This window comes from Canis lupus, chromosome 5, assembly GCF_003254725.2.
Source record: "Canis lupus dingo isolate Sandy chromosome 5, ASM325472v2, whole genome shotgun sequence".
NCBI classification, from domain to species: Eukaryota; Metazoa; Chordata; class Mammalia; order Carnivora; family Canidae; genus Canis; species Canis lupus.
The window spans coordinates 1,189,121-1,213,007 of NC_064247.1; the positions used below are offsets into that span (position 1 = coordinate 1,189,121).

A 23,887-nucleotide genomic window follows, 5' to 3' on the forward strand; every position below is an offset into this window, starting at 1 on the left:
TTACACCTATTATTTTTTAAATATTTTATTTCTTTGTTTCTTTATTTATTTGGGAGAGAGTGAAAGAGTGAGTGGAGGGAGGAGCAGAGGGAGAAGGACAAGCAGACTCTACACTGAGTGGGGAGCCTGACATGGGGCTCCATCTCATGACCTTGAGATCATGACCTGAGCTGAAATCAAGAGTTGGATGCTTAACTGATTGAGCCACTCAGGTGCCCCAAACAGCTATTTTTTTTAAGATTTTATTTTATTTTTATTTTATTGTTTAAGATTTTATTTTAAAAAAAAAAAAAAAAAAAAAAAAAAAGATTTTATTTTTAAGTAATCTCTCTCAATGCAGGGCACTAACCCAAAACCCCAAGAGTTGTAAGCTCCCTGCCCCCAGCCAGTGAGGCACCCCAATTTACAACTATTGCTTACTCACTAATTTCTCTGATTCAGGAATGCTAAAAGGCCATGCTAAAAGGCTTCAAGGTGGCAAAAGTCTGGCAATGAGGGGCCATTTTTTGGAGAAGCAGAATGGACTCCATCCACATATGCCACGATCTTTTTTCCCCCCACTCCCTTTGTGCAACATTAAAAAAAAAAAAAGACTTTATTTATTTATTTTTTTGAGAGACAGTGAGGTAGATAGGGAGAGAAACAGCAAGGGGAAGGAGAGGGAGAAACAGACTCCCCACTGGGCAGAGAACCCCAATGTAGGGCTGAAACCATGACCTCAGCTGAAGACAGATGCTTAACTGACTGAGCCATCCAGGTCCCCCTACTTTGTGCAACATTTTATTTGGAGAGATCTGTATGTTCTGAACCTGTCTTGGATCAAAGGATGACAGGATAATGAAAGGAGCCCTGGGACACTGAGATGGGTCAGATGGAAACCGTAAGAACCATAGAACTGTTCACTGTGCCTTGGTTTCCCCTTTATAGATTCTGTTACACTGTCTTCATATGAAAGGTAGCTGAAGAATATCCCTAACACTCAAGCTTTGTCCTTTTAGTGTGAGCCTCAGTTTTGACGACAGCAATTTCAGTAGGTAAGAGAATAGCAGTGAGACAATTTACTAGTTGCTCATTTTTGATTGGGGTCCCAGAGGACATAAAACAACATTTTAAGATAGTACCTAGAATTATAAGTGATAACATTGTAGCAGAACATATCAGATTTCTAGGAGTTTAATATAATTTGTAGAACACTTATATACCTATACAAAAATAACATAAAGAAGGCTTAGTATGGGGCACCTGGGTGGCTCAGCCAGTTAAGTGTCTGTGTTTAGGGCAGCCTGGGTGGCTCAGTGGTTTAGCACCAGCTTCAGTCCAGAGTGTGATCCTGGAATCCCAGGATCGAGTCCCATATCAGGCTCCCAGCATGGAGCCTGCTTCTCCCTCTACCTGTGTCTCTGCCTCTGTGTGTGTGTGTGTGTGTGTGTGTGTGTGTGTCTCATGAAGAAATAAATAAAATCTTAAAAAAAAAAAAAAGTGTCTGTGTTTAGGCTCAGGTCATGATCCCAGGGTTCTGGGATGGAGCCCACATTGGGCTCCCTGCTTTGTGGGGAGCCTTCTTCTCCCTTTACCTCTCTCTCTCTCTGTCTGCTGTTCCTCCAGCTTGTGTTCTGTCTATAAAATAAAATAAAATAAAATAAAATAAAATAAAATAAAATAAAATAAAATAAAATAATAAAATAGAAGGCTTAGTATTACTTCTTCTGCAACAAAGCTTCCCATGTAATTTAACGTGTCAAGTGAATATAACTACTTTAACAAATCCTTTGGAATACTCCAGGGACCCTCTAAAAACTCCCAAAGTTTCTTCTGTTTTAAAAAACTTCATTTAGAATTTGACTTTGAAAAGTTGGTAGAAAAAAAAGAGAGAGAGAGAGAGAGAACCATATACATGGTTTTAAAGCACTTGGTTACACAGAATCACAGATTTTTATGAAATTTAACATATCATTATCTATAAACAAAACTTCTTTTAATAGTAAAATGATTGTTTTCCTAAGTAATGCTCTAAGACTTGATAAAGACACCAAACACAGGAAGTTATTTTGATAAAACAAAGAATCTTTGTTTTCCAGGCAGATCACTTAAATAAGGTAAAGAAACTTTCACAATCTTTTATCAAAAGCAGACCAATGGGGAGGCTGGGTGGCTCAGTCTGTTACACTTGTCTGCCTTCTGCTCAGATCATGATCCCAGCATCCTGGGATCAAGCTCCACCTAGAGCTCCCTGCTCAGCCAGGAGCCTGCTTCTCCCTCTGCCCCCTGCTCATGTGCTCCCTCTCTCTCTCTCTCTCAAATAAATAGATAAAATATTAAAAAAAAAAAAAAAGCAGGCCAAAACCCCAAAGAGAAAATCAAATTCTAATTTTGCATGAGCTTACCTTTTTTTTCAATTAAATTACATTTGAGGGCAACCCGGGTGGCTCAGTGGTTTAGCGCCACCTTCAGCCCGAGGCATGATCCTGGAGACCTGGGATCGAGTCCCACGTGGGACTCCCTGCATGGAGCCTGCTTCTCCCTCTGCCTGTGTCTCTGCTTTTCTTTCTCTCTGTGTCTCTCATGAATAAATAAATAAAATCTTTTTAAAAAATTACATTTGAAAAAAAATTTTTTTTTAAATGACATTTGATGTGGAGAACAAAGGCAAAAGAAAAAATTAAACTCCTTTATACTTACAGCCCATTGCCACATACCCAAGACAGGCACAGTGACCTTCCTCCAGGAACTCAACGACTTCAATGTTAATACTTTGCTAAAGGCAAATGACAACCTCAGTTTGGCATAATCCCAAATTATCTCCAGGATCCAGTAAAAACCCCTTTGGAAACTTCCTTTATCTCTACCTCCCAAGATACATGTTGGCAATCATCGTCTAAGCATATGGCCGACCCATATACATCTGAAGGGTCTCACAATTAAGGTTTTACTAGACAGTAGTAAATGACCTTTTCCTAAAAACAGGAGCCCCTCAAGGTCCAAGAAACCTTGCTTCCAAATTCCTTAGAGACTTAATGCTATCCCTAACCCCCTCCCCACTTGAAAGTGTATAATCAGCCACTCCTCATAACTCCAGTGCAGCTCTTTCTGCCTACAGGTCCTATCCTTATGCCTACAGGTCCTATCCTTATGCACACACAAAGATACCATTTTTTAGACTATAGACAGCTCAAGAATTCTTTCTTGATCATTTGCTCCTGGACCCCAATATTTCACATCACATTAAAATTTTTTTTTTCTAATTCTAGTATAAGTAACATATAGTGCTCTATTAGTTTTAGGTGTACAATATAGATTCAACCATCTATACATGACTCTGTGTTCATCATCGTGTCCTTAATCCCCTTCACCTGCCTCCACTATGACACCAGCTTACTTTTGATACTAAAACTCATTCATTCCCATCTTAGTTCAGAGTACCCATAAGATTCCTTTCACAAATTTTCTACAACTTTCTCTTTCCTTAAAAAATGTACCTCCATTCCTCAAACCTTCTCTCTCTCTCTCTTTTTTTTTTTTTTTTTAGATTTTATTTATTTTTTGAGAGAGAGAGTGAGAGGACGAGCAGTGGGCAGGCTCCATCCCAGGACCCTGGGATCATGACCTGAGCTGAAGGCAGATGCTTAACCCTCTGAGCCACCCAGGGGCCCCTCCTACTTTCTTATACCAAAACACATTTTACCTCTTTTGCATGCAGAGATGTTTCCCTTATCATTTCTAGGAGGATTAATTATATATGTTAATTAGAACTCTCCACCCTTAGAAACCTTAATTTCTAGTAAAACCTCAGAAGTAAACAATTGTAAACTGTGTTAGCATTGGCTGAATAGACTTATAAATACTTTTCATAATTTCTAGGAGTATATGTTTTCTCATAGTAAATTCTCATAGTAAAAAATATGTTTATTAATAGGCCCAAATTTTCTTCAGTTCCTCTGTAATAGGAAGGCAAAGTAAATTATGTTCAGTAATTAATGTTTCAATATTTTATCTTATTTGGAGATTATCTAAATGTTCAACAAATTTCCATCATGTAATAAAACTTAGCAAAACTCTAGTTTTCTCAAGTTACTAGAGATTTAGGAAGCTAATTTTAAGCACACAAACTAGAAAATATAATTGTTAGTGAAAATTTATCTATAAATTCCTATTCTACTTACATCTAAGTCATTTGCTTCCAACAGTTACATTCAGATTACCCATGAAAATTTCACGAGACATTAGATAAAATGAACCATCATTCTCAGTTATTTTTTGCTGACAACTTTGCAACAGAGATAACATGAATTCAAGTAGTAAACTTAGGTAGAATAAAGGCTGTTTATCTACATTACATCCAATGTTGAGAACTCTAAAGACACGTCTGTTTTTTTTTTGTTTTTTTTTTTTTTTTTTTTTTTTTTTTTAAGACACGTCTGTTTTAATTAAATCAAAAGCTTAAACTAGCTTTTAGTTGCCAAAGATTATCTCAGGTCATCTGAATTAGAAAAATATTTGTGTTATTTTTAAAAATATTTTATTTATTTATTTGGGAGAGAGAGAGAGAGAGAGAGAGAGAGAGCCGGAGAAGGAGCAGAAGGAGGGGGACAAGCAGATTCTATGTAGAGCCTGATCCAGGGCTGATCTCACATCCCTGAAATCCTGACCGCAGCTGAAACCAAGGGTTGGATGCTTAACCAACGGAGCCACTCAGACATTCCAACACTTGGCTTATTTTATATCTTTCACAGAGTTTTAGAATGGTCCATCCTTAGAAGTAGTTGCCTTCAAATCAGCTAAATAGAGCTCTTTTACAAATTAATTTTAGCAATACCATCTGGAGATCGAAAAATATCTCATATTTACTATGTGCACGTGCGCACGTGTACACACACACAAAGATACAAAGATCTTATAGTTTTGTTTTGTTTAGTTTTTTTTAAATTTTTATTTATTTATGATAGAGAAAGAGAGAGAGAGAGAGAGAGAGAGAGGCAGAGACACAGGCAGAGGGAGAAGCAGGCTCCATGCACCGGGAGCCCGACGTGGGATTCGATCCCGGGTCTCCAGGATCGCGCCCTGGGCCAAAGGCAGGCGCCAAACAGCCGCGCCACCCAGGGATCCCTTGTTTAGTTTTTTTACTAATTTTTGTGGAGAGGATATTTTAGGCCCAATTTCCAAATACTTCCTTTTCGCTCCTTTTATCCTTTTGATAAGAAACTCCTCCCTAAAGTTTGCAGTTCAAAAAATGGCTCTTTGGTCCTAGAGAAGATGGGGATAAACATTCATATCACAAAAACACAGATTAAATGCAGAACAATTCTGTCTCCAATGTCTTGATCTTTTCAAGTATTTTGAGAGGAATAGGTGAGGTTTAGGGGATTGGCAAAATGGGCAGGGCAGGTGAACTTTGAACTACTAGAGGAACACCTTTGGCCTGGCAGAGATTTATAAGACAAAAGCAGCTATTTCCCATTCCTCAAAGAATTGGGTTGTAGCTTTTGTTTTGGGTGCCTTTTATCCCTCTAATTTTTCATTAGCCTTTTGCAATGAATTATTCAATGAAGCTATGTTGGAATTTTGAAAGCTTTTGAAGGTGTCTGCATACTAATTAAAATAGGTATCCCATTCTATTTGTTTGATTTGAAAGCCCTTGCTTTTAAGTGCACTTTTCAAATGATCTTAACTATTTGGAATGTCCCCCATAATGGCCATTGGAATTCCAGGTTCTTTTTAGTAAAATTTTGCCATCTTGCTAGATAATCTTCAACTTACGGAAATACGGTTCTTAATACATAAAGTAAGTACGTGTGCCAGAAGAGGGCATACTCAACTCTCTGGAAATAAAAGATCCCTCTCTTTTAGCTAGGCCTTTCATTTCCCGCGGAGTCACACGAATCATCTGAGGAATGGGGAGGGGACTGACCCTGCAGGCCCCAAAGAATGGGGACTGCGGGATGGTTCTAAACAAATGCAGAGCTGCAGCTGTTGCCAGCGATCCCTAAAGTGGAATCTGGGGAAGATGCCAAACACATGGGAATTGCAAACCAAAGCATCAGAATTCCCATTGTGGAATCCAGGACAGAGCTAAGGTCCGGGGTTTCCCTCCCCAGTTTGCAAGGCTCGGGGCTTGGCTCCAGGCGGAACTGTCTGCCCCCGCAAGCTGACCTTCCCTGTAAGGGAAAGACCATCAGATTGGGAGTTCCCTGCAAAGAAAACAGAGCTTAGAACGAACAGAGATTTACCCGTGGCCCTTGGAAAGGACGAGAAAAACCATGAACTCAAAAGGGTTTCTGGGCTGCTTGCCTATTTATCTTGTTTCCGAATAGCATCAGAAGTTTACTGCACATCCCACCACCACCATCAAATCTGTCTTAAAAATTCAACTAAGTTTGGGGATCTCATTGGCTTTATTAAGCAATTGATAGATTGAGTGGGGCGGCCGCCCTGTACAAACAGCTCTTTTTGAATATTTGTGGAAAGGACGGTGGGGCCCGGGGGTCCCCAGCGAAGGGGGGGGGACGGATTGTTTCGGGCCTGGACGTCTTTCTTGAGAAGGAAGGTCTTTATGGAGCAGACGTCCTCGGCCGTGCGGATGGGGGCTTTGCGGAGGGATGTTAGGGTCACATTCCTGGGAGAGGTGGCCACGGGGTCTCGGGGTGCCGTTGGGGCGCACAGGACATTTTGGGTTTGAGCTTTCGTTTGTAGCAGCCTGTACCTTTCCCAGTCCTTACTTCGGCCTCCCCCCCCCTTTACACACCCACCCTCGCGCACACAGGTGCGCACACACCTAGTTTCTGTCTCCTGCACCCGCAAACCCCCCACCCCCTAGGGCGCCGGGGGCCTGCGCGGGGCCCTCCGAGGGCCGAGGCAACCCTCCTCCTGAGCCCGGGGCGCCCGCCCGACGCTCGGCTGACCTCAAAGACCCCAAATCACAGGCTCCTGGTCCGCATGTAATTTTTGTTCCCAAGGCCGAGGAGACGTGCAGCCGTGCAGCCGGCCTCTGAGAAGCGCTGCGGGCCTCCTGCCCCGCTCCCCCGCCGCTGAGGGACGCTGGGCCCCGCCGCCAATCCGCGCCCGCTGCCCGCGCCTCCACCCCGGGGCGCACCCCCCAGAGCCCGCACCGCCCTGCGCGGGGAGGCGGGGCGCAGGGTGCGAGCGGGGAGGCGGGGCGCGGGGTGCGAGCCGGGCGGCGGGAGGGGCGCCTGGGGAGCGCGGGGGGGCCTGCAGGGGAGCGCGGGGGAGGCTGCAGGGGAGCGCGGGGGGGCTGCAGGGGAGCGCGGGGGGCCTGCAGGGGAGCGCGGGAGGGGCTGCAGGGGAGCGCGTGGGGTCTGCAAGGGAGCGCGTGGGGGCTGCAGGGGAGCGCGGGAGGGGCTGCAGGGGAGCGCCGGGGGCCTGCAGGGGAGCGCGGGAGGGGCTGCAGGAGAGCGCGGGGGGGCTGCAGGGGAGCGCGGGGGGGGGGCTGCAGGGGAGCGCGGGGGGCCTGCAGGGGAGCGCGGGGGGCCTGCAGGGGAGCGCGGGAGGGGCTGCAGGGGAGCGCGGGGGGCCTGCAGGGGAGCGCGGGAGGGGCTGCAGGGGAGCGCGTGGGGGCTGCAGGGGAGCGCGGGAGGGGCTGCAGGGGAGCGCGTGGGGGCTGCAGGGGAGCGCGGGGGGCCTGCAGGGGAGCGCGGGGGGCCTGCAGGGGAGCGCGTGGGGGCTGCAGGGGAGCGCGTGGGGGCTGCAGGGGAGCGCGGGGGGCCTGCAGGGGAGCGCGGGGGAGGCTGCAGGGGAGCGCGGGGGGCCTGCAGGGGAGCGCGGGAGGGGCTGCAGGGGAGCGCGTGGGGGCTGCCCCGCGGCTCACTCGAAGGCCTGCCCAACCGCGGCTTTGAGCTCCGCGGGGAGGGCGTCGGATCCGTGCGGTTCACGCGCGCGCTGCGTCCGGGCCGAGGGCTGAGAGCGCGCGGCGCCCCTTCGGCGGGCCCCTGTGCGGACGCGCCCCAGACCTCGGCCTCCGCAGCAGGTGCCCGGGCTGCCCGCGGCCCCGCCCCCCCAAGACGCCCGACGCTGCGAGGAAAGCCCCTTCGACTCGGCCAGACACCCGGGGCGCGGACACCCCCACTCCCACCCCCTCCACCCCCCAGCTGCCTCCCGCCGCGCTGCCCCCGCCAGCTTCGCGCGGGACTCGGCGGCTGCAGGTGCCCCGGGCTGCTCGCGGGCACAGACGCGTGGGGAGGACGGACGCCGCGGAGGGGGAGGGAGGCAGACGGCCAATGGGGTGTAGAGGACGGCCGGCCGCGGGGGGACAGCGCCGAGCACAGCCCGCGTTCCCGCCCTGGCCCGGGCTCCGGGTGCCCCGCCGCCGCCCGCCCGCGCGACCCTCCGGCACCCCCTGGTGGCCGCCTGGTGCTACGGCGACTCGCCGCCCGCGAGGCCGGGCCCGCTGCGGTCGCTCCGCCTCCCGGCTCGGGCTTCGCCGTCGGAAGCACCTGCGGACTCGCAGAGCCGGGCGAACCCAACACACCGGAGCGTTCACCCTGAAAGCCCCAGGGGAGGGGCGCCTGGGGGCTCAGGGCGGGACCCCGGGGTCCCGGGATCGAGTCCCGCCTCGGGCCCCTCCCTGCAGGAGCCTGCTTCCCCCTCTGCCTGTGTCCCCGCCTCTCTCTCTGTGTCCCTCATGGATAAATACATAAAATCTTGAAAAATAATAACAAAAAAGACCACAGGTCAGTGTATTGGCGGCAGGGGAGCAAGAAGAAAGGACCCGAGTTACAGGAATTCCAGGTCCTTCAGATGGGGCTGGGCGGGGGCCAGAATGAGAACCGAGCCAGCCGCTTAGGGGATCCTCCTCCCTTCCTTCAAACAATCTACATGTTCCTCTAATAAATGCCAGAGAGGGACTGGAGGAGCGGGGATCCCCAGCCCCGGCTTGCTTGCCTGCAGCCAGAGCCCCTCGGAGGCGGGGACAGAGGAGTCAGGGAGAGGACGGAATCATGGCCAGGGGACAGACCTGCAGAAGGAGCCTGGAAGCTCAATCCAGAAGTCTCTCTCTCTCTACCACCCCTGACCTTGATGGAGCTGCTTAGCCTCGGAGTCCTCCTTCTGCTGCCGCCCGGTCCCAGGTCCCAGGTCCCAGGCTCAGCTGGGCCTGCTCCTCCCTCTCCGAGGCCTGCCGCTCCCCCGGCTTGTGCGCGCACTCTCTGTCAAATAAATAAATAAAATCTTAAAAAAAGAATTGCCTAGTTTCTCTGGGCTTTGCTTTAAACTTAAGAATTATCCCTCATTAGAAGCCCTTGACCTATGTTTAAGCCGCATCTACCATAGCTTCATCTTACAAGCTTTAGTCAAATTGATAAATTCTCCTTCACCCAGACAGATACCGCCGGCTCTTAAGCTTTGCTAATACCAATAGTTTTGCTTGGAATGCCTTCCCCACCCCATCTGTGCTCCTAAATCCTATCCATTCCCAAGATACACCCAAATTCCACTCCTTCCGTGGAGCTTTCCGGATGTTCTCAACAGGAAATTTCCCCTCACCCTTTAAATTCTCCCTGGGGCTCCGTGGGTCCTTCTCTTGGGGGCTTGATAGTATATACTGGAAATTTGTAGCTTTATTCATATCCCTTATCTGTTGGGGATGCTACAATGAATTCATCGTCACATAGCATGCTCAACTCTGTGCGTTGGCCATATTGGGTGTTGAACAGACTCCTCGCTGAATGAAATGGAATTTCCTTCTTTTTTTGTATCTCGACCTAGGTATGATTTCTCCCACTGTCCATGAACACCCGCCCCCACCCCGTTGGAATGCCCGGCCCCCATAGTGCTTCTAGACACCTCCTGGTGTCCTTCCTGTCATGGTACCTAACACACTGGAGCAACTTCCCTTTCACCTGCCTCTCTTACCCTCTAGACCCTAAGCTCCCTGAGGAGAGGCTGCATCTATTGGGTCCCCCTTGCCTGTACCTTATGTGCAAATAGTAGGAAGTCAATAACTGTTTGACGAGTGGGTAGATAGACGAATGTATGTATGAGTAGATGCATGGAAGAAGGGAGGAGAGAAGGAGTTAAGCATGACCTTTAGGTTTCCTTTAAGCTCTAATATTTTATAATTTCAGAGCTTTGGGCTCTTTTTTGAGGGCAGGTAGTCCAAGCTATTTGAGAAACAATGCAGCGGCCATAGTAGGGTCAGTGGTGAGTTTCCTTTGAATGGATTCTGTTTTTGTGGGAGAGCTGGCCTCCCCATTCTATGGAGAATTTTATGTTCCCTGGGCTCAGCCTGGCCCAGAACTTGGCAAGATCTCTGGGGCGTTCATTTTTGTCACCCAGCCCGGGTAGGAGGGTGGACGGGTAGGAGGGGAACCATTTTGGGAAAAAGTGTTGGGGAGTGTTTGTGTGTGTGATGAGTCAGGGCCATGGAGCTAGGAGCCCTAATCTCTGCTCTGCTCTCTGTGGGGGTAGTTCTCACCAGTTGCAGGGGGGTGGAGGACCACCAACTGTCTTTGGAAAGTTTTCTTAGTCATAGTTTATACCAAGTCAGCTGGAGCTTTATGTAACTGGGCCTTCATTCCACAGACAACAGGGTATGATGGGGTCAGAATGGCTGCTACCCCTCCCACGGTGGCACTCAGCCCCTACAGCCCCTCCTAACGGCCAGCCAGGTGACGTGCCTACCCCGAGGAAGCAGCACTTGGAGGGATGAAGGCCACAGCATACATTCCCACTGGAAAAAAGTTTGGGTTATCTTCATTAATTCCATGGGAATGCCTCGATGCCTTCTGGGGGTGCCTTCCATTCTCTCCTGTTGGCCCCATGGCAGATCCGGGCAGTGAGAATGAAGTACCGCAGGACTCCAGTGTGTGCGTGAGCTGAGCAATGGGCACCGGCATCCGTTCCAGGCTGTGCCCCCTCTCTGGTGCTGCCGGCAGAGCGGCAATACCTCCGCTCTCCTGGGGCATCATTCTCCAGACAGACAGACCCAGACTTGCACCCGCTGCCCCGGACGCTAGAGCCAACATGAGTTCTGCAGGGGACAGCTCCAGAGAAGGCCTGAAATGACTGGGTGGGTGCACCCCTGTAATGGAGAGAGATCCACGAGGAGAGCAGGAACCAGGACAGGGGAGAGGTTGGCTGCTGGGGATTTGCCTCACCCATGACGCCTGGCCATTGTGTCTCCTGGGAAGAAAGAGCAAAGCCCGGGGGCCGGGGAGAGCTGTGGGGCCTTCGGCTCAGCTTCTTCGAGGTAGACCGAGGAAATGCCCAGGCTTGCTCTTCTTTGCCATTTACTGGCTGGAAGGAAAGGGGTCTTTCTGTGCCTTGGGTCCAAGGAGCTGGGACTGTAAGCTTCGACGGGGTAAGACGGGAATTGTTTTTGTTGGGGGTCGGGTGCTAAGGAACAGTGTCACTCGGGGGTCAGACCCTGCTAATCCCCAGAACAAGAAAGGATGAGGCATTTGAGAAGTCAAGCTGGAGAATGAGGATGGGTTTCCTGACAGAAGGGAGGGCCGCCGTGGCCCAGGGGTCTGGAAAGGAAGAAAGTTCTAGAAAGACTTATAAAATCAGGTTCTTAGTCAATGAGCCTATTCTGGACAACAAGCGTGAGACTTTAGCAGGTGGTTTGTGGGAGCCTCCAGTCCATCCTTACGGCTCTGGCTCTTTCTCAGTACAGCGGGGGCCAGGGGCCTGCCTGAGGCCAGATGGAGAAGCCAGAAGGGAAGGCCTCCAGCGGGGACGCAGAGGGAGAGAGCTGGGGTTGGGGTGCAAGAGGGAGACGGTGAGAAAGCTGGGGGTCCCCAGGCTGGTTTCATACTGATCCCCGGATTTCAGAGCCATGCCTGCACCGTGCAGGGCTGTGGGGCGGCTGGGCACGAGCGGTGTTAGTGGCGAAGAAGGAACGAGAAGGCCTGAGTGTCCCCCTGTGCTCAGGTGCTTAGAGGCAGGGAGGGGCCCAAAAGCCGCTCCCTGGGCCCCACTGAACTAAGAGTCCAGGCGGGAGGGAGGCTGGGCTTGGGCCTGCGCCGGGAAAGGAGGGCAGGGGCAGGAGAGGGCGAGGAGAAGGGGGCAAGGGCAGGAGCCCCCACACGCCACTGGGCCCCGGCCTGCCCCGCACGCCACAGGGTCCTGGGTGGGCCCCAGGGGCCCTGCACACCACCCGGCCCCAAGGGCCCTGCAGGCATTTCACGCAAAGTGCAAGGGCTTTTTGCCTGCTGGCATAGCTGCAGAGATGGCTTCATGAATTCCCTTTTATTTTTTTACAATGGTCCTTAGGCGGGATTCATTATCTTGAAATGGTCGGCAACCACAGGACATATCAATCGATTCACCTTTTTCTTGTGATGTCATTACCGGGTGCCAGGCGGGCCCCCGCATACCACCGGGCCCCAAGAGCCCCGCACACCACCAGGCGCCAGGTGGGCCCCACACACCACCGGGCACCAAGGGCCCTGCACACCACCGGGTGCCAGGCAGCCCCCACACATCACCGGGCCCTCAGGGCCCTGCACACCACCGGGCACCAGGCAGCCCCCGCACACCACCGGGCGCCAAGGGCCCCGCACACCACCGGGCACCGGGCAGGCTGGGGCTGAGGCGACTCTGACCGAGATCCTCACTCCGGCCGCCGCCTCCTGTTTCCAAGCCTGCGGTCTGAGCAGGGTGGAATCTACTCCTCGCTTCAGGTGCCGAGCCCCAAATGCCCCGAGGTCGCGGCCCAGTGGGCAGTGCTGGGACGTCACCCAGTAGTAGATCACTTAGGGCCTGGGCAAGCGTCCGGGAGCCCGGAGCAGGGGCCTCGCACGTCCTGTGGCCGTGTCCTTGGCTTGAGCTTGGCCATGCGATTGACGTCGGAGGCCGTCCCCCCTCCAGCTGCAGCGGTCCCCGCCCTCCCCCAGGCCTCAGGGAGTCAGCGCGAGGCTCCAACGGTGTCGCTGGGTCCCTCTCTGTGCCCCTTGAAGAGGAGGGGAGAAGCCAGAGCGGAGAGGATGCACCGCGCCCGTCAGAACCACGTTACCAGCCTTTGGACTCTACCAAAGGTACCTGGACTCTACCTCCGAGGAGCTGCGTGACCCTGAGCGAGTCGCTTTCTGTCCCCGTGTTTCCTTTTCTATAAGCAGAGGCTGGTGGTGGGACCTACCTTGTGGGTGTGTTATGAGGATTGAATGAAATATTTTGTGGAAAGTCGCCTTTGTTCTGTGGCTGACCCCACAGTAAGCTCTCAGCAAGTGTCCGCTCCCGCGTTTCCGGACGAGCAAGCCTCGCCTGTCCAGTCCTACCCGTCCCGGACAGGGCACTCGGGCGAAGCCGGGCCTCCTCCTTCCGGTACCAGGCACAGCCCGTGCTCAGCCCCGTTTTCATGCATATAAATGTCCTCCCACCTCCCGTACAGCTACTCACACTCCCCCACGTCAAGGCCCAGCTAAGGTGCCGCCTCCTTCCCAAAGCCTTCCTTGCGGATTCTAACCCACACAGAGCTCTTCCTCCCCTGACTTCTTGTGCTTCCAGCCAGTGTCTTGAAATGCACCATTTAAGTCTCGGAATTCTAGAACTGGAAGGCTGCGGGAGACCTTGCAAGTGACCCGGGCCAGGGCTCCTCCTCGGGAGCAGTTACGACGCGTGGCCTTCCCTTGGCCGCTCCGTCGGGTGGTCCCTGCCGCGGGCAGCACCGGTTACCCACCTCCGCCAGGCCCGAGCGCGGCCTCGGGGTCCTGCTCTACCCAGCGCTTTGGGCGAACCCCGCAGAAGTGCCACAGCCATCGGGGCCAGAATAATCTATGTGGCTCAGGTCGCCCGAGCTTCTCGAGGCGCAGGGATCCGCTTCGGGCCCAAGGCACTGGGACTCGCCTCTGCTCTAGCCTTCCAAGCTTTCGAATCGTCCGTGCTGGTCTCTGCCTCTTTGTGGGGCTCCCAATTAGATTTGTGACGTTTGTGAGGGTAGGGATGACGTCCTCGGCGGCACCACTACCTTTCTCAGCACTGAGCACGGGGCAGGACTCAGCATACGCTTCGGAGCCTTGGTGGCGCCTTGTGGCAGGCTGATGGCACGGGGGTCCGTCTTCCTTGCCAGACTGCAACTGATCTGGGGGCTCAGGGCTGTCCTCCTTTGTAACGATGACCTGCATGAGCCCACGCTCCCCAAACGCTGTGGACTGGGACGAAGAGGCTGGGCGGGCAGGGACAGCTGGCTCCTCCAGCAGCTGGACCTGGGCCCGACACCGGGAGCTACAGTGCCTTTGGGGGGACAAGCTAGACGAAGCGCCCCTGCTCTGGGCTGCCGTGGTCCCTTGGAAGAGCACGCGGCTCCCCATGGAACCTACAAGTGGCCGGGGGGCCTTTCAGCTGCACAGTCTCAGGAGGAAGGGGTAGGCCTCAGGCCGCCCATCAGGATGGGGTCCTAGTAGGGGTGACAGCACCTGCGTGCCTGCCGCGAGCGAGGGTCAGTATGCACGGCCGTGTGGGCAGGTAGGCAGTGGGGCCTGTGCCTGTGCGGAGCGACACTCGGAGCACATGTGCAATCCTGCACTGCGATGCTAGCCCGCTGCTGCGTGGACGCGATCACATCAACATAGACGCGACGTCAAGGGACCTGGGCCTCGAGAACCCCGGAGACTGCAGTCGGCTGGTTGCCCCGCTCCCTTCACGGAGCCGAGGGGGAGACGGCCGCTGTGGGACGCCTTCCCCTGGAGCCGATGGCCCCTCCGGGCAGGCACGGTCAGGCGCTCGGAGGGCTCCCTCGCCTCTCCCTCTTCGGGGCTGGAGGAGCGAGCTCCCACGAGGAGTGCACCTCGCAGCCCTGTCCCGCCATCGCAGGCACAAGCCGGCCCCAGTGGCCGGAGGACTGTGCGCTGGGGCCACGGTGTCTCGGGCCAGAGGTGGCGGTGGGCGCCCTGGGCTGCAATGAGTCCTCCCGGAAGCCCAGTGAGGAGCTCGCCCCTTACTCCCCGTTGACGGCTGCCGAAGGCCTTCCTGATACCGTGTCAACGCTTTGGAGGGGAGGGTGGCTGGGCAAAGAGAGGAACGCAGGGGTCAGGGCCACTCCCAGGACAGGGGCCCAGGACCGTGCCGTGGCCACACGTTCATGTGAGCGTGACCCCCTGGGTCAGTGTGAGGCCGGTGCGGGGCCAGGTGTCCTCACGGGTTTGCGTATGGCCGGGGCGGGGGTAGCGACGCGTCCACCCCATCAGAGTTCAGGCCGGAAGTGTGGAGCGTCCAGGGACCTGTGTGGCCTTACTCGCACCTGCTCGTGTGCGGCACACGAGCCAGAACGGGATCCTCTGTGCACCTGTGCACCTGTGCACCTGTGCGCTCCCGTGCGCGTCAATCCCTGTGCTTCCAGGGGGTCCCCGCCCCTTGGCTCAAGCCGAACCTCACGTAGGCACTCATGGCATCACGGCCCCCAAAGTCCTCTATATTTGAAAAAGACAAGGGGAGAAAAAGGGCCAAGAGACAAGAGGTGATAAAAATAGCTGAAAATAAGCTCTTCAGATCAGAAAGCTCCCGTTTTTAGTGACTCACCAGTCCTCCAGACTGAGTGCACACCCCCCCCCACAAAACACAAACACCCCATCATGCTGCCAAGTCATGCACAGGCCCTCACGCAGATGCCCTCGGTCTCCTACTCGCCCGCTCTGTCCCCCCCCACCCCCGAGATTCTGTGGGCCTCTGAGGCACGATCCACTCCCCAGGCCTCTGCAAACTCGCATTCACATCCTGCCTCCGACTTCTTGGGATTTCCTGGGCCCCAGCCTCGCAGTGGGGCTCCTGGGGGGCGCGGGGTGGGGCAGGGGTCTTGCTGCTTTCTTCAGCAGGCTGTGACCCTGGGGGACGACGGCTCCGCATGGGAATCTGGGGAAGAGAGGACATGGCTCCAGACGCCACGCAAGATTTATGACCGTGTTTTGCTAATTGCGTTAGTGGCTCTGCGGGAGGATGGAGTGTGCTTGGGCCCCAAACAGGCCAGGTCAGCCCGGCGTCTAGAGAGGAGAGACCCCAGGGGGCCCTGGTGGTCCCTGTTCCCCGCTCTGGCCGCCCAGGGCTGTCTGTCCCCTGCCACAGTCCGCGTGCCCTGTGGGACCAGCCCTTCCCCTCTAGGCTCCTCTAGGCGGGAGACCGAGGCCAGGTGGGCAGCTGGTCTTGAGAACCCACATTTTGCTCACTTTCTTCCTCTTCCTCCCTCCTTTCCTCTTCCTTTGACTCTCTTCTTCCCTTTCCATCTTTCCCTCCATCCTCTGTCCGCCTTCAGCCCTGTGTGTGAAGCCCAAATCTGCTTGATTCTAAGGATCTACATCACTCAGGCTGCCCCCCCCCGTGCCCCAGGGGCATGGCCCACTGGCGAGTCTTTGGGGTGCCCCCTTCCCAGGGCGACCATGTCCCTGAGCCTTCTCAGAAACTGGCAGCCTGCGAGGTGAACGGGGCAGCCAGAGAAGATCTACCTGCAAATTCAAAGCCAGCCGGACAGGGGTGCTGCTGGGCGGCCTTCCTGCTCGGCCGTGTGTCTGTGATCATCATGAACCCTTCGGAAGGTGGGTGTTAGGCCGCCAAGCCAGTTTTGCTTGGGGTGCCCTCCTCTGGGGCAACTCCAGGAGCCCTTTCCCTCCTCCTCAGCCTTCTGGGCACTGGGTCCTGGACCTCGGCCGCGGCTGGGGGCGTGGGGGGCCGCCTGACGGGGAATCCTGTCCCCACTGCCTGACTCTGAGTTTGGGGGGTTCATGTCTCTGGGCCTTCATTTCTTTGATTGTCAAAGGGAATAATACGAACAATACCCACGTCACAGGGTCCTTTGTGTCAATGGTGCTTAGAGCGGTGGAAGAAGGCACGTGGCCAGGTCTCCCTAAATGAGTATTAGTACGTGCCCCAGGTCAGCTGGCTTAGCCTTTGCATGCTCACGGTCCCCCCAGAAGCACTGAGATGAGAAAGCCTGTCCCTTCCCTAGGGGACTTTCTGGGGCAACAGAGAAGATGGGAGTGGAGGCAGGTCCCGAGGTGGTACCCTCCCTCCTCCTGTCTCCCCACGTTGGGGAGGCGTGTCCACCCCACGTCCAGTTCCCTCCCGCCTGTGAGGCCTCCCTGCAGCTCTGGCCAAGCCCTGAGCTGGGCATGGGCAGAGAGGAGGCTATTTTTAGGACCAGACAGAGGCAGCAGCTGTATAACCCCCTCTCAGAGCTCGGCTCTCCAAAGGAGGGTCCAGCCGGGTGGGGGTTGGGGGGGGAGCCCGAGGAAGAGGAGGAGAACTGGCCTGGGGGGCTGAGAAGCCCGTCCCCTCCTCCCTCCTCCCCCCTCAGAAAGCCACGCTCTCCTCTGGGGTGGGGAGCTCTCTCCCCGCCCCTCCCGTCCCCTCTTAATCCCCAGTGGGCTTAGCAGCTGAGCTGTAGAAGGTGCAAAGTGGGACAAGAAAGACATTCAGACCAAAGATCAAGCCGCTGAGGAACTGGAGCCTGTGCCCTGAGGCCAGGTCTACACCGATCCTTGCAGACTTAGAATTATTCTCCTTTTACAATGGAGAGCTCACACTCCTGAGGGCCAGGGTCTGAGACAAGGCCCTGCTTGCCGGAGCTCTCCCTTTCTGACTGGAGAACTAAGCTTTCCGGAAGGTTCTGGGGCCGTCGCGGAACACAGCGCAGTCTGCGTCAGGACATCTAAGTTTGGAGAGACTGCCTTGACTTCCCCAAGGTGATCAGCCCTTAACAGGAGCCGACAAAGGTCCTGAACCTCAGCCTCGAATCGTAGAACAATTGTTGCTCCTTCTCCATCAGGGCTTCTCGTCGTCGCTGGAGACGGAGCAGCGGAGCAGCGCTGGATATGGGGAGAGAAGCACTGGGGAGACTAATAAACGAATCAGATTTGTGTCTGTGGCAGGCCCCGGCCCAGGCTGGCATCTCAGACGGGGACAGCTAGACCAGAGCCTTACCCTCGAGGACGCATCCTTGTCCACCAGGGGAGCGTGGCCCAGCCCTCAGTCCCGATGCTGCTGAGGCGCCCGGCCCCCCGGGGAGCTGGGTTCCTGATGCTTCCAGGCACTGAGCTCAGCCTCTCCTGGGTCGTGCGTCTCTTTATAAATCGATTGAAGCTGTGAACTTCTCTCCAGAAAAATATCCAGCGCACAGACACTCAAAATGTTGCCTATAGTTTGAGGGACTTACGAGCCCAGGAAGCCGATGCCCTGAGCTTGGGCGGCCGTGCAGCCCCGTTCCAGCAGGGTGGGTGGCGGCAGGCTGCTGCTTGGCCCGGCCGGCTAACTTCCCCAAGAATTTCTAAATTCTACCAAACTGCAGAAAATCCTAAATGATCACCTTGGCATGGCTGCCAGTGAGCTCTGTGGCCCTGGCCAGGTCCCTTCCTTTCTTTGGGGTGTCTTTGTCTTGTTTGTGAAGCGACAAAGGGCTGGGGGACACTGAGGTAGGGCTGAGGTTCCTTCAGGCCCTGACATGCCCCGAGTCACACAGGTGCGTCCTTCAGGGAGGGGAAAAGGCAGCAAGTGTTCAGGACCTGGGCCCTGGCAGGGACCGTGGGGTGCTGTGCTCCACCCCTTCTGGGGCTCAGGCCCTCCTCCGCCTGCATGCCTCGCCTCTCCCTGCAGCTCACGTAGGATGGAGGTGATGGGTGATGGGTGACGGAAGCCCAGGCTCCTCCTCCGCAAGGTCACAGCCTTGTGAAGCACAGCTCGGCGCGGAGGGGAAGTGGGGGCCCCCTGGGCGGCTGGGCCCCCTGCCCCGTGCGACCCTGCCAGGGCTCTCTGCTCCTTGGATCTCGCTGCTCAGAGGCGGCCCCCCCATTCTCCGGCTGGAGCACCTACCCGGAGGAGGAGGGCAGAGCCGAGCAGAGGAGAGCACGTCCGCTTGGTTGCCACGGGCTGAGGGTCTGCGCCCTTCCCGGGGTGGGGGTGGGGGGCGTCCTAACGCTGCCCTGGCCTCTAAGCTTCAGCCCAGCCGTGGCTTCCCGCAGACCCGGGCTCCAGGCGCCAAGTGACCGGGTCTGCTGGCTCCAAGTCCTTGCCTGGGATCCGTGCCACCTTTTCCTTCTTCTCTGGGGCCTGCTGCGCACCTGCGGGCTGGAATTTAAATGCTATTAGTATTAGCTAAGACTGATCGCTGGTCCGGGCCGGAGGGAGATGGAGGCTGGAGCAGCTGCAAGGTCGCCCAGCCTCAGGTGCCAGCACCAGGAACGCTCCACGTCCTGTGTCCTGGCCTCCTGTGTCCTGTGTCCTGTTGCGGGGAGCGAGACCCTCTAGGATCCCCCGGAAGGGAGCGCAGGGAGGCGCTTGACGCAGCTCCGCAGCTCCGGGGACCGTTCCTCTCCAGGTGGCGCTGGTTTCTGCTCGCTCACTCACCCATGCTTCGCACCGGCACGCGTGCACGCCCAGTACACCAGGCCTGTGCTCACAGACACTGTGAACCTGTTTGTCCGGCGTTCCTCTAATCACAAAAGTATATGCAGACCCTGCTCACATCTCCACGCAAACGCATCCTTCTCTTCCCGCACAAGCGTTTGCCGTCAGTACACGTGCTGACGTGTAAAGCCGTGCGTTATCTTGAGCTGGTGCATATCCCCTTTCTTAACTCAGCCTCTTAAACAGGCAGTGTGTGCACACCGCCAGCGACGGGACTGTGCATGCGCCCGGCTCCTCGGGCCCCAGGCCCACCTGGCAGGTGGCAGTTTGCTCCAACATGCAGTTGCTGCACTCTCCTTCCTTCACCCTGGGTCATAGGCCGAAACTCCTTCCCCTAACCGCGTGTCTTCCTTTGGAGCTGAGCGTGTGAAGGAGAGTCACGGAGGGGAAGGATTATGACGGTCGGACTCAGGAGCCTGAGCTCTTTTTTTTTTTTTTTTTTTTTTTTAAAAGATTTTATTTATTTATTCATAGAGACACAGCTAGAGAGAGAGACAGAAACACAGGCAGAGGGAGAAGCAGGCTCCATGCAGGGAGCCCGATGTGGGACTCGATCCCGGGGTCTCCAGGATCACACCCTGGGCTGCAGGCGGCGCTAAACCGCTGCGCCACTGGGGCTGCCCCAGGAGCCTGAGCTCTTAATCAGCTATTTTGCTCACTCATCTTTCTATAACCTCCCATGCCTTGGGAGGCTTTCGACAGGTACATACTCAAATCCAGCCTCAGTTTCCTCATCCATAAAACGGATTAAAATCCCATCTGCTTTATCTCTACGATGGCCACGTGATGGGCTTCCAACCTGATGCGGAAGAAAGCAGCCTGAAAGCCCAACGTGCATGATCCGTGGGCTATTAGGGCAACAGCTTGGCGAGGGGAGCCCGAGAGCTGGCAAGGGTCGGGGCAGCGCATTCCTGGCGTGAGCTGGTCCCGATGGCCCCTAGCCCAGGGCTCAAGGAATCTGAGCAGAAATTCCACTGCTGCTCCTGCCCTTCTTCCTTCTTCAGCCCCGCTCTCACTCCCGTCTGTCCCGGGACACACGGGCAGAGGCTCCCTGGCACTGGGCCGGGCATTGCCCTGGGTGTGGGGGCACAGGGGGGCCTGGCTGCCCGCTTCCCCCTGGGGCTTCCCTCTGCTTCTGGCCCGGAGCCCCCAGGTGTGGGGACCAGGCCAGGGCTGAGGGTGGGATGGGTGCCCTAGGTGCGCCGCAGCCCCCCACCGCACCTTGACGTCTGACACGGGCGCAGAGGCTAGTGCCTGGCCCAGGGGGAGCCCCGGCGCTCCAGGGCCGTGCCTGGCTGGGGCTGGGGCAGCCCCGGAAGAGGGGGGCCGGGACAGCCCGGGGAGGAGGCCAGGGCCCGGAGCGGCCGCCCTGGGGGAAGCGCGGAGGTGAAGGGCCCTCCTGCAGGCCGGGTCCCTTAGCTCGGAGGCCTGACCCCGGGGACACCTGGCTCTCAGGGTGGGGGAGAAGGGGCAGGGCCGGGCGCCAAGAACCTGGGCTCCTCCCCGCTGGCCCAACGGCTGGGAAGTGAACGTGGATGGGGGGGAGCCGGGGGCGGCGCCTGGGGGAGGTGCATCCCGCGCAGGGGTGACGCTGAGGGACCCTCTCCCCCTCCCCCCAGCTCTGCAGCAGCCCCGGCTTCCAGCGGCCCGGGGCCCTCCCGGAGGGGCGGGGCGGGGCGGGCGGGCGGCACGCTGGAGCTCGGAGCCGCCCCCCTGCACCCGCCACACCCCTTCCCTCCTGGAGCGCCAAGGGGTGACGTCACCCGGCCTGCGGGCTCCCGGCCAACTGCACCTGCCGGCGGGGGGCGGGGGCGCTTCCTGGCTTCCGGGGCCCTGCAGGTGGTCCCTGGCTCCGCAGACTTCCACGTGTGCCATTCGTTGTCACAGGTCCCCGCAGCCCTCCTCCATCCCTCCCCGCACCCTGCCCCGCACCTGCCCTGCACCTGCCCTGCACCCCCGCCCCACCTCCTGCCCTGCCTCCTGCCCGGCACCTGCCCTGCACCCGCCCCGTCCCCCGCCAGGCACCCTGCCCCTGCCCCATGCCCTGCCCCCCCACCCCCGCCCCCTGCTCCGCACCCTGCCCCACGTCCTGCCCTGTACCCTACCCCGCACCTGCCCGGGACCCCAGGCCCCCGCCCCGCCTGGCACCTGCCCCCATTTAGCTCCTGCCCCGCCCCCCCGCCCCCGCGTCCCGCCCCGCACCCCGCCCTGCACCCTGCACCCCCCGCCCCCCCCCCCCCGCCCCTGCCCGCCCCTGCCCTCCCGGCCCCCTCCCCTCGCCAGCGCGGCTGCGCCCCATTCTTCTGGGCCCCGCGGAGGGAGGTCGGCCGTGGTCCCCCAGCCCGTGGGGAGCCCCCCGCCCCCGCCCCCGCCCCCGTCCCCGTCCCGCGGGCCGTGTCCCCTCCCCCACCCAAACCCTACTGGGTGCTTGTGTCGCCTGCTTGCGAAGCATATGCTTGGCTGGTGGCTGCGTGTCTGCTGTTTACCGTCTCTTCCTACTTAACTTCTGTCTCTGCTCGGCCCATCTGGCTCCCGGTACCTGTCTTTCACTCGACCGAGTGGTGCCTCCCGCCCCCCCTCCCCCTGGGGCTGCACCCCGCTCCCCTCCCCCTCCCTCCTGTCCTCTCTGGGCCGCGGGGTGGGGGGTGGGGGGAAGCCCCTGACTCGGCCTGCGGAGAAGTGCTGGGCCTCCAGGCTGCTGCGTCACCCGGGGTCCCGGGGTGTCCTGGGGGTGCCTGCCGCGGGTGGCAGCGAGGAGCACAGCGTGGGGGGCCCTTTGCCTGGGAAGGTGGCGCTAGTGGAAACCCCCCTCTCCCTGGGCCCTTCTGAGCTTCCTTCCCACCAGCCCGGACTCTTGGGGTGGAGACACCGACTCCCAAGTCAGAGTCTTGGAGATACTGCCCTCTGCGCACAGCAGCCGTGGAAAGTGACCCCTGAGCAGTAGCGGGGAGACTGAGGCCAGGGGAGCCCCAAGGTTCCTCCGACCCAGAACCCCAGAGCTCTTGGGGCTGCTTCCTGCAGAGAAGGGCTGAGGCAGGCTGGTGCTTGGGCAAAAGTGGAACATGGCGGGAGCAGGAAGCTGCAGGATGCTCACAGAGGGGACCCCCCCTCGGCTGGGAGTACCCTGCTGGGGATCATCCCGCCCCAGCAGAGGCAGACTCCTGGCACTGGGCTCCAGGCTGCTCCGCCTCCCCCCTCCCACAGCTTGCACACCCATGCTCAGCCTTGCACACTGTGCTGTGGCTCACACTTACCCCTCCAATGCAGCCCGCTTCCTTCTGGGCGTGATAGGGCAGCCCGTGGCTTCCTGGGACACACAGGGGTGGAGGAGCCCGAGGAGGACAGAGGGAAGGCCACAGGGCCCCCACCGGGGCAGGGCGGCCGTGCATCTGCCTCCCTGGACCTGCACTGCTGCTCCAGGCTCAGGCTGGCTGCCGAGGAGGCTGCCCTGGGCCTGGAGTCAACAAGGACCCACGTGCTTAGGGACCATCGGTTGCTGCTCCCTGGAAGCATCTGCTTCCCACGGAAACCCACAGGGCTTGGCTGTCAGGCCTCGCTGCGTGCCCACTCCTCTGGCTCTGCTCTTGGTCTCCGTTGTTCCATCTGCCTGCGCCACCGGCTCCTGGCTCCACTCTCTTGGCCTCCTTATTCCTTTCCCAAAGCCTTCTCCTGCGCCTCGTTTCTCCCTAACCTTTTCCTCCCTAACCTGTCCGACCACATGGGTGCCACGGTCCCCGAGGTCTTCTCCCCCTTTGTCCTTATCCACAATTCCTCTGGTTTCTCTGCCATTTCCCTCATATTCATATTCTCTCTCTCTCTCTCATGCATATTCAGTGACTCCTTGCGAATCCACCTAGATGATTCTACGGGCTGGAAGCCTAGATCTGCTACAGGAACAAGACTTCTGAGGCTGTAACTCTAGGTCCCCGAGTCTGACCCGAGTGGGGATTAATTGACTAGAAAATGTGGGTAAACCAGCTTCTCTCCCCACAAGCAGGGCTCCCCCTCGGCTCCTCTGATTAGGGACGGGGCAGTGGCAAGACGTGGAGACGCCAGGCAGACAGACCAGAGCAACCCAGTCGGGACATGTGGAAGGGGCACCGAGTGTCGGGGGCAGGAGTCTCCCCTTCAAAGGACTGGCGGGGTTCAGTCCTGGAAATAAACTTAGGATCTAAGGCGTCTGATCCTTTGGTGAGTTGACAATCCTTTTACATCTGCCCTGTGATCCCCTTACAACTCTCTTGGGAGGCTGGTAAGCGCAGAAGCTGCGGTGCCTAGACTCGCCCTGGCACGGGGGCGCAGAGCTAGAAGCAGAATCAGCACGTGGAGAGCAGTGGGGGGCAGGACCCCAGCCCCCCGGGAGAGGACAGGGAGGACGGCCGAGCCCGGCGGGTGGCAGGTGAGCCAGTGCGCGTGGCCTGGCCTCTGCGGGTGCCCGTTAGATCTCCGAGGACCCACGGCTGCCAGTGGTAGGCGGGGGTCGCAGCGCTGTGCCCTCCTGCCCTCCCCTGGGGCCCATTGTTTTCCCTTCTTCCTTCTCTGCCACTCATCA

The 23,887-nt window shown here is 57.0% G+C and overlaps 1 long non-coding RNA gene across 1 annotated transcript; it reads right to left on the reverse strand.

The window, feature by feature from the left end:
• Window positions 1-8,660: 8,660 nt before the first annotated feature.
• On the reverse strand, window positions 8,661-23,197 carry LOC112671037 (uncharacterized). Its single transcript, XR_003143341.3, has 3 exons — window positions 22,590-23,197; window positions 10,630-18,996; window positions 8,661-9,155 (listed from the first exon to the last, which is right to left on the reverse strand). It is a non-coding gene; the product is annotated as an uncharacterized LOC112671037 (long non-coding RNA).
• Between the last annotated feature and the right edge of the window lie 690 nt (window positions 23,198-23,887).